Here is a 10,329-nt window from a genome sequence, read left to right on the forward strand (position 1 = left end):
GTGCAGGGTAGCACAAGGAATGGGAGACCCACCTGAGGCTCAGCCCTAGCCCTCAGCCCACCCGGGGGAGAATTTACTGCCTGGGGACCCCCTTGCACATGCCTCCAATTCAATTGCTGTTTTTTTCTTCCAAAATAAAACCTCAGCTAGCTCTGTCAATTGAAAAAAATAATAAATAAAATAAAATAAAGATTCCATAGCTAACAAACTAATAAACAAAAACAAAACAACACTAAACTTTCTAAGTGGAATACTAGGCAACGTGAGTCAATGGAAATGGTTGTATCTGGGCTGGCCGTGGTGGCTCACACCTGTAATCCCAGCACTTTGAGAGGCTGAGGCAGGCAGATCGCTTGAGGTCAAGAGTTCGAGAATAGCCTGGCCAACCTGGTGAAACGCTGTCTCTACTAAAAATACAAAAATTAGCTGGGTATGATGGTGCACACCTGTAGTCCCAGCTACTCGGGAGGCTGAGGTAGGAGAATCACTTGAACCCGGGAGGTGGAGGTTTCAGTAAGCCAAGATCACACCTCTGCACTCTAGCCTGGGTGGCAGAGCAAGACTTCGTCTCAAAGAAAAAAAACAAAAAAATAGGTCATATCTGGCTGGGTACAGTGCCTCATGCCTGTAATCCCAGCATTTTGGGAAGCCAAGGCAGGAGGATAGCTTGAGCCCAGGAGATTGAGGCTGCAATGAGCTGTGATCATGCCACTGCATTCCCACCTGGTAGACAGAATGAGACTCTGCCAGAAAGAAAGAAAGAAAGAAAGATAGGTAGGTAGTGTTAGAAATAAATCTTAATGTCCAGTGTCAAGCAAAATAACTGACATTCGAAAAGGAAAAGTTTCTCAGCAAGGCAAATTTATTTCTGCAGAAGGGTGTTTCTTGCATACAGAGCAGTGGCAAGAGCACACTGAACAAAGGAAAGCAGGGGTTCTTATTTCCTAACGCAGTCCCTGTTTCCGTGTCCTCCCATTGTGGGCTGGGGTCCGACCGCATAATCTAAACTGATCCTGATTGGCTAGATTTAACATTTTTCCTAAATAAGGGAGGGATGGTGGGTACAGGTGTAGAATAGGACAAAGAACTAGGAAGTTAACTGTTTGTACCTAATGACTTAAAGCAGGGCAGTGTGGGTCGGTCACAAGCTTGGCGGGTCAGGCAAGAAAGATCACTTATGGAATGCAACAAAGGCCAAGGGAGTAAAACCTTTTGAAGAGGAACTGTTTGTTCCTAACAATTTCCCCCTCTTGAATGTATACACCTTCCTCTTTAAACCTTTTCAGCGTACCTTGACTTTGCTGTTCTGCTTGGTTTTCTAAAAATAGGAACTTATTTGAGTAAGGCAGGGGAGAACTGCAGAAGGTTTCGGTGAGACCTGTCTCTATGAGCCGCTGTACTAATCCTCAAGCACAGGGTCTGATGCAGCACCTAGCAAGAATAAGTATACCTATAATGATTGCAAGGGAGGTCAATATTGAAGTCATGAATCTTTTCTACTTACTGAACCATTTTTCTGTGAGGCCTGTAAAGGGGTCATCTATTCCAGAGTTTTAGCTAACTCATCTGACAGGGAGGTAAGGCCTTGTAAGGCCTTTGTAATTGTCTCATTGGGGGCTGTGTTGTTAGGAATGAAGGTGCAATACTGGGTTCCTATCATGACACAAACTCTGCCTTTTTGCTAGTGTCATATCTAATGCTATTCTGTTCTCCCAGGCCATTTGACTAGTGGGTCTTAATTGTTCAGCTATTCTTTTTTTTTTTTTTTTTTGAGATGGAATGTCGCTCTGTTGCCAGGCTGGAGTACAGAGGTGCAATCTTGGCTTACTGCAACCTTCACCTTCCGGGTCCAAGCGATTCTTCTACCTCAGCCTTCTGAGTAGCTGGGATTACAGGCGCCCTCCACCACACCCAGTTAATGTTTGTATTTTTAGTAGAGATGGGGTTTCACCAAATTGGCCAAGATGGTCTTGATCTCTTGACTGCTGTAGCTGCTTATCAGTGTGTTCAGCAAGGGTCCACTGCAATAACACCATACATCTGCTGGGATGAACAAGGGAGGACTGATTGGTAAGCTCTTGGAAGGGCTTAAGCTCACTGTGTCCCTGTAGGTCTCCAGGAAATGCTAAGTTTTCCCCCTGTTGTGAGAGACGCGAGGTAAACTTGGCATTGGAAGGCGGAAGCTGGATGATCCCCAGGTATTGCAAACCAAGGCAAATAAGCCCACATACCCTCAAGCTTTTTTTTTTTTTTTTTTGAGACAGAATCTCACTCTGTCACCCAGACTGGAGTGCAGTGGCGCGATCTCAGCTCCCTGCAACCTCTACCTACTGGGTTCAAGTGATTCTCCCGCCTCAGCCTCCCAGGTAGCTGGGATCACAGGCACCTGCCACCATGCTCATCTAATTTTTTTGTATTTTTAGTAGAGACGGGGTTTCACCGTGTTAGCCAGGATGGTCTCAATCTCCCAACCTTGTGATCCACCTGCCTTGGCCTCCCAAAGTGCTAGGATTACAGGTGTGAGCCACCACGCCCAGCCGTTTCTCTTGAGCTTTTTACAACTTACTATGCGACTTCAAGCTGAGCTTCTCTCACCTCCTTTCACACTTGTGAAATGTCTGGAACAACCAGACATTTTACTTGAAGACAAAACTACTTTTTTCTCTCTCTTTTTCTTTTAACTCATTACCAATAATTGGCTCAAAAACAGTATGGCTTAGTTTCACTTGGTGAAGTTTATGCACACACACACACACACATTTTTAATTAGGAAGAAAAATACATTTTTAATTAGGAAGAAAAAAAGACCTGCCAATTTGAAAAAGCAGCAAAGAAAGAAAAATAATAAAAACACTTTACAATTTACAAATTAATCAGCAGGTTAAATGAATATAAAATGAGGAATGTAGTGAAAAATGAACTAATACAAAGCATTTCAGTTGTCAAAATTAAAAACCTACTCAGGCTTACAGTTTGTTTTCTTAGGAAGCTATGTTTCAGTGTAAATTTGAAATACTCCAAACATACATTCTATATAGATTTTTGAGTGCCAATGTTAAAATTTCAAATTTTGTACACAAGTTTTATCAAAGAAACACTGGTAGAATTCCAGTATTTGCCATATTCTAAGTTTCGGTGAATACTGTAACTATTGCCATTGGAATTGGAAAGTCATGACGAAGGCCAGGCAAGGTCGCTCATGCCTATAATCCTAGCATTTTTGGAGGCCAAGGCGGGTAGATCACCTGAGGTCAGGAGTTCAAGATCAGCCTGGCCAACATGGCAAAACCCCATTGCTACTAAAAGTACAAAAATTAGCCAGGCATGGTGGTGGGCGCTGGTAATCCCAACTACCCAGGAGGCTGAGGCAGGAGAATCGCTTGAACCCAGGACGCGAAGGTTGCAGTGAGCCGAGATCGCAGCATTGCACTCCAGCCTGGGTGACAGAGCAAGACCTCGTCTCAAAAAAATAAAAAATACAAAAATTAGCCAGGTGTGGTGGCTGGCACCTCTAATCCCAGCTACTCAGGAGGTGGAGGCAGGAGAATTGCTTGAACCTGGGGGTGGAGGTTGCAGTGAGCCAAGATCACACCATTACACTTCAGCCTGGGCGATAGAGCAAGATTCCATCTCAAAAAGAAAAAAAAAAAGAAGAATAAGATGGGGGCCACTACAGATACTGTAAAATACAAGGATGAGAACTTAGAGAGCAGAGGAGTCATTGTCTCAAGGTCAACTGGACCCTGGCTGTTGCACGGACATGCTTTTCCTGTGCTCATGTCCTTTGATTTTACAGTTCTGAGCTTTTATTTATTTATTTTTTGAGACCACATCATGAGACTGGCTAATTTTTGTACTTTTGGTAGAGATGGGTTTTTGTGTTGCCCAGGCTGGTCTCGAAATTCTGGGCTCAAGTGACTCACCCGCCTCAGTCTCCCAAAGTGCTGGAATTATAGGAGTGAGTCTTATAAAAGGGAACTAAATATTATATATGTATAACATAACTTCCTTAGAAAACAAACGGTAAGCCTGAGTAGGTTTTTAATTTTAACAACTGAAACGCTTTGTATTAGTTTGTTTTTCACTACATTCCTCATTTTTTATTCATTTAACCTGCTGATTAATTTTTAAATTGTAAAGTGTTTTTATTATTTTTCTTTCTTTGCTGCCTTTTCAAATCAGCAGGTCTTTTTTTCTTCCTAATTAAAAATGTATTTTTCTTCCTAATTAAAAGTGTGTGTGTGTGTGTGTGTGTGTGTGTGTGTATAAACTTCACCAAGTGAAACTCATACATATATGAGTAAGTCACCACGCCCAGCCACAGTTCTGAGTTTTTAAAATATCCCCATCATTCAAATTCTAGCTGCTCTCAGTGGTGATGTCAAACAGCCCAGAAATTTTCTATAAAAAGAGGAAGCTGTCCATTTTAAAACTACTGATGCTCATTATTTTGTTTATTTGTTATTTTTGAGATGGAGTCTTACTCCGTCACCCAGACTGGAGTGCAGTGGCACAATCTCGGCTCACTGCAACCTCCACCTCCTGGGTTCAAGAGATTCTCCTGCCTCTGCCTCCTGAATAGCTGGGATTACTGGTGCCTGCCACTGTGCCTGGCTAATTTTTTGTAGTTTTTTAGTAGAGACAGGGTTTCACCATCTTGGCCAGGCTGATCTTGAACTCCTGGCCTTGTGATCAACCCGCCTCGTCCTCCCAAAGTGCTGGGATTACAGGTGTGAGCCACTGCACACGGCTTGATACCTATTAATTAAAAAAAAACAAAACAAACAAACAAAAAAAAAACCTAAGTAATATGTTTCCCTTCAGGTTTGGAGAGTTGAGATTTAATATCCATTAATAGAAATTTTTCTCCCTCCCTTTTTCCTTCCCTTTTCCCCTCTTTCCTGCTTCTCTTTGCCCCTGTTTCCTCTGTTTCCTAGATCACTAGACCATTTTTTTTTTAATTTTAAGGCATCACTTGCTGATTTTGAGAAAGATTTCTTAGCATCTACTCTTGCTGAATGTGGCGTTCTCCACCACTCACCAGCAGCTGGCTGGTCCCTGCTGTGACCATGCCTTCCCCATGGTCGGAAAGGTGCACGGCAAGGTCAAATGAGATAATAAATGAGAAAGTGCTTTGAACGAAGGGAGGAGAGAAAGACAAATGTCAGGTGTTACTATTAATAATTCATGAACTGGAACACTGACTAATATTCTCTAACAGCAAGTTGGTTCTTGGATTTGATTTTTTGATTCCACTTAGTCTTATCAGAAGATAGCTTTTACGAAAAACTAGAACCGAAGGGGTGGCTCCTTCTCATCAAGTTGTTTGCATGCAAGACACTAAACATTAAAGACTTCATATGTCAACAGAGACAATTAACCCCAGGCTTAAGCCTATTGTACAATGTCCAAAAAAAGAAGTCAGAACAAAAGGCTTTTAAGACTCTTCTCTGCTGAAGCTTTTGGGAAGGTACTGATTGCCACAGGGAATTAGCAGTCGTCTAACAGAAGTTGATGACATCAGGCTGAGTCACACTCATCTGTGACACTGGTATGAGGTCATTTTGAACTAATCAAATGGGTGCTGGAGAAAGGTGCCATTTACTATTTATTACCTCAGCCACCAACAAAAGGGCTGGATTGAGTTCGCTGAAACCAAGGGCTTAATGAATCTGAGTAAATCAGGAGGGTGGTGGTAATTGTGTCATTAAGACCCTAATACTGAGAACCTGTCTGCTTCTAAAATGGGCCCTAAGGCCACTTTTCCAAAGGTGATTCTATGGTCATTTAAAAAGCTTTCTGCTTTTTATGGTCGAGCTTTTCTTCTTGCAGTCACTGAAAAGTGGTTTCTGGGTTACTGGGGGTTTGTTCTGGGTCACTGGGAATGTTCATTACTGGTCTGAGAAGTGTTGGTAATGCCCCTCAAATTGCCTCCCTTTACAGATGTCTAATCGGCTAGTTGATGAGACTATATAAAAAGAAGAAAACCTGAGGCTGATTCTATTGAATGGCTTCTGGAAACCAGTCTCGTTTTCTTTTCTCTTTTTTTCTGAGACAGAGTTTTGCTCTTGTTGTCCAGGCTGGAGTGCCACTGCACCATCTCGGCTCACTGCAACCTCCGCCTCCTCTGTTCAAGAGATTCTCCTGCCTCAGCCTCCTGAGTAGCTGGGATTACAGGCCCCCACCACCATGTCCAGTTAATTTTTTTGTATTTTTAGTATAGACAGGGTTTCACCATGTTGACCAGAGTGGTCTCAAACTCCTGACTTCAGGTGATCCGCCCACCTTGGCCTCCCAAAGTGCTGGGATTACTGGTGTGAGCCACCGCGCCCGACCCATTCTCATTTTCTTACCGTGCCATCACATCAGACGAGCACTCAAGTGATTATAACTCAGAGAAGATGCCGTAAAAGATGCAGAAAGGGCTGTGGAGGAGGGGAAGACCCAAGGACTGGCATTTTTTTTATCTTATGATGGGCTCAGAACCTGCTCTGTAGAAAGATGACTCAAAGTTGAGAGTGGGATTGGTTGACAGAGACGAGAGAGAGACAGTGAGAAGGCGGGGACCTGAGAATACCGGGGATCAGGGCTGGGCGAGTCAGGAGAAATGAGATCTCTTGTTATTGTTGTTGTTGTTTTGAGACAGAGTTTCACTCTTGTCACCCAGGCTGGAGTGCAATGGCGCGATCTCAACTCACTGCAACCTCCAGCTCCCAGGTTCAAGTGATTCCCCTGCCTCAGCCTCCCAAGTAGCTGGGATTACAGGCATGTGCCACCACACCTGGCTAATGTTTGTATTTTTAGTAGAGATGGGGTTCCACCATGTTGGCCAGGCTGGTCTTGAATCCCTGACCTCAGGTGATCTGCCTGTCTTGGCCTGCCAGAGTACTGGGATTACAGGTGTGCACCACTGCCCCGGCCCTAGAGTTTGCATTTTGTTCGTTTGTTTTTGTTTTGAGACAGAATCTCTCTTTCATCCAGGCTGGAGTGCCCTGGCATGGCCTCGTCTCACTGCAATCTCCACCTCCTGGGTTCAAGTGAGTCTCCTGCCTCAGCCTCCCAAGTAGCTGGGATTACAGGCATGCACCACCATGCCTGGCTAATTTTTGTATTTTTAGTAGAGACAGGGTTTGCCATGTTGGCCAGCCTGGTCTCGAACTCCTGACCTAAGGTGATCTGCCCACCTCAGCCTCCCAAAATTCTGGGATTACAGGCATGAGCCTCTCAGCCTGGCCCTAGAATTTGCATTTCAAAGCAATTCCCAGGTGCTGGTCTGGAAACCACAGTTTGAGAACCATTGGTGCAGAGGAAGAAGTATGAGCTTTGGATTCAGAAGAACCTGAGATTGATTTCCAGTTCAGCCATGTTAGCTAACCTCTCTACAAAGTTCAGTTTCCTCGAGCGAAAAATGCAGAAATAAATGACTGACCTTGTTTGTGATGAAGCTTAGAGGGTACGGATGCAGAGAACCTATTCATGGTGTCCGGCACACAGGTGGTATGCAGGTGTGCTGTGATAGGCAGGTAGGCAGATGGAAGATTAGATGAGGAGGTCGAGGGAAGGCAGGAGGGAGGCAGGGAGGCCAGACAGGCAGGCAGGCCCACAGGGAAGCAGGCACCTGCCAGAGGTGGGCAGGGAGAGAAAGGGCGATGAGTAGTGTGTGGTCTTGAGATGGATCATGATTGCTCCTCCAGCCAAAGAGCTGTCAGCCCCAGGTGCCTTTGTGCCAGATACCTGTGTTTGCCAGTAGGGTCACTGACTGGTAAAGATAGTGCTGGATGGCTGGGCAAGGTGGCTCACACCCGTAATCCCAGCACTTTGGGAAGCCGAGGCAGTCAGATCACTTGAGATCAGGAGTTCAAGACCAGCCTTGCCAGTATGGTGAAACCCTGTCTCTACCAAAAAATACAAAAATTGGCTGGGCATGGTAGTGCATGCCTGTAATCCCAGCACTTTGGGAGGCCAAGGCGGGTGGATCACAAGGTCAGGAGTTCAAGACCAGCTTGGCCAAGATGCTGAAACCCCATCTCTACTAAAAATATGCAAATTAGCTAGGTGTGGTGGCAGGCACCCGTAATCCCAGCTACTTAGGAGGTTCAGATAGACAACTGGTTGAACTCGGGAGGCGGAGGTTGCAGTGAGCCAAGATCGCACCACTGCACTCAGCCTGGGCAACAGAGCAAGACTCCCTCTCAAAAACAAATGAGGAAACTGAGCACCTTCGCAAGGGGCATGACTTTGCCACTCCCGGGATTTCACTTCCACCTTCCAGGCTCATGAAGGCATGTGATGTAAACCTGGTTTGAATCCTGATCATGAAAAGTCAAAAGTTCCTTGCTTGGGATCCATTTTATAATTAAACTTTTTTTTTTTTTTTTTTTTTTTTTTGAGACCGAGTCTCGCTCCGTCATCCAGGCTGGAATGCAGTGGTGTGATCTTGGCTCACTGCAACCTCTGCCTCCCGGTTCAAGGGATTCTCCTGCCTCAGCCTCCTAAGTAGCTGGGATTACAGATGCCCACTACCACACCCAGTTAATTTTTGTACTTTTAGCAAAGACAGGGTTTCACCATGTTGGCCAAGCTGGTCTCGAACTCCTGACCTCAGATGATACACCCGCCTCGGCCTTCCAGAGTTGCTGGGATTATAGGCATAAGCCACCATGCCCAGCCGTGATTAAACTTTTTAATCCATAGCTTGTGCTGGCCAGTTAATAGATACTCACACATACTTCAAAACCTCCCCCGCCAACCACCCACAGCTTCACATCCAGTCCCTCTGGCAGCGTCTGCCTTAGACACTAGGAGGCAGCGTTGGCTAGTTGTCTGTTTGCAAGGCCCCAAGTCAAGGAATTTTCTCTCACTCAGTCCCACTTGCTGTGATCCCTTATTGTAAAAAGGTGAAGGGCCATGCTTAATAGTCTATCTCATAACAATTTAAATATATTAGCTTTATGGGAGGACTGCAAAAGAAAAATGCAAAGGGACTTTTCACTGCTTAATTAAGCAGTCAAAACCGAATGATTAATTCAGTTGCCTAAACCATTCAACCTAAACCCACTGTGTCAGATTCTAGTTTCAAGGCAGGATGGAAGAGATGCTGCGGAATGTCTGTCTAAATCCTGAATGTCTAAATAATGACTGTCTAAATACTGAATAAGAGCTCAAAATTTTTCCCCCCGGTAAACTTGCAGTGCAGTGAAGCCCAAAGCACTGGCTTTGACTAGAAGGGAGGGACATTTCCATTTGATTCCCTTGGCCTCAGGCTTAACAGCTTTCTTTTGTTAGCAAAACAAAGTAGAAGTGATACTGAAAGAAGCTAGTAATAATCCAGCTTCCGCTGGGGCTTCGGTAATTCCACACTCACTCTCCCCTTCCCTCCCCGCCATCCAGCAGGGGCCACACATCCCTGCCGGTCCCATTTCTGGGAAAAGCCAGCAATGGCTTCTGGAAATAGTCCCTGAGCTCCTAAGATGGGTTTGGAAAGAGCTATACGTAGCTCTTTTTATACATTGATCTCTATCTTCTTATAGGATATTAGAAGAGATAATTCATGCACACAAATAACTATAAGCAATGCTGTATTTAAGGAAATAATTTCACTGTCCCTGCCTTCGGATTTCCATTTAGGTAGGCAGAGATCCCTTCGGACGGGAATAATCTGGTTTCACAAAAACGTGATACCTGGTAGGGCGCCGTGGCTCTCGCCTGTAATCCCAGCACTTTGGGAGGCCAAGGCCAGTGCATCACCTGAGGTTAGGAGTTCGAGACCAGCTGGATCAACATGGAGAAACCCTGTCTCTACCAAAAAATAATAATAAAATTAGCCAGGCATTTCAGCGCATGCCTGTAATCTCAGCTACTCGGGAGGCTGAGGCCGGAGGATCGGAGGTAGAGGTTGCGGTGAGCCGAGATCGCCTGAGCAACAAGAGCAAAACACCATCAAAAAAAAAAAAAAATTAGCCAGAGTGCTCGCTTCGGCAGCACATATGCTAAAATTGGAACGCTACAGAGAAGATTAGCATGGCTCCTGTGCAAGGATGACACGCAAATTCGTGAAGCATTCCATATTTAAAAAAATAAAAATAAATTTGCCAGAAGTCGTGGCGGGCACCTGTAATCCCAGTTACTTGGGAGGCTGAGGCAGAAGAATTGCTCGAACCCGGGAGGTGAGGGTTGCAGTGAGCCCAGATAGCACCACTGCACCCCAGCCTGGACAACAAGAGGGAAACTCTGTCTCAAAAAAAAAAAAAAAAGAAAGTTATCTTGATTTTTAAAGTTTACTTTTCCAGCTTAAAAAAAAAAATTGGCCAGGTGCGGCGGCTCACGCAG

General features: G+C 44.9%; 1 non-coding gene across 1 annotated transcript; it reads left to right on the plus strand.

The window, feature by feature from the left end:
- The first annotated feature begins 9,965 nt into the window (after positions 1-9,965).
- On the plus strand, positions 9,966-10,072 carry LOC135274271 (U6 spliceosomal RNA). The gene has a single exon (XR_010342113.1). It is a non-coding gene; the product is annotated as a U6 spliceosomal RNA (small nuclear RNA).
- Positions 10,073-10,329: the final 257 nt, after the last annotated feature.

Source organism: Aotus nancymaae, unplaced genomic scaffold, assembly GCF_030222135.1.
Source record: "Aotus nancymaae isolate 86718 unplaced genomic scaffold, 86718_ANA_hifiasm-v0.15.2.pri h1tg000002l, whole genome shotgun sequence".
In the NCBI taxonomy this organism is placed as follows: Eukaryota; Metazoa; Chordata; class Mammalia; order Primates; family Aotidae; genus Aotus; species Aotus nancymaae.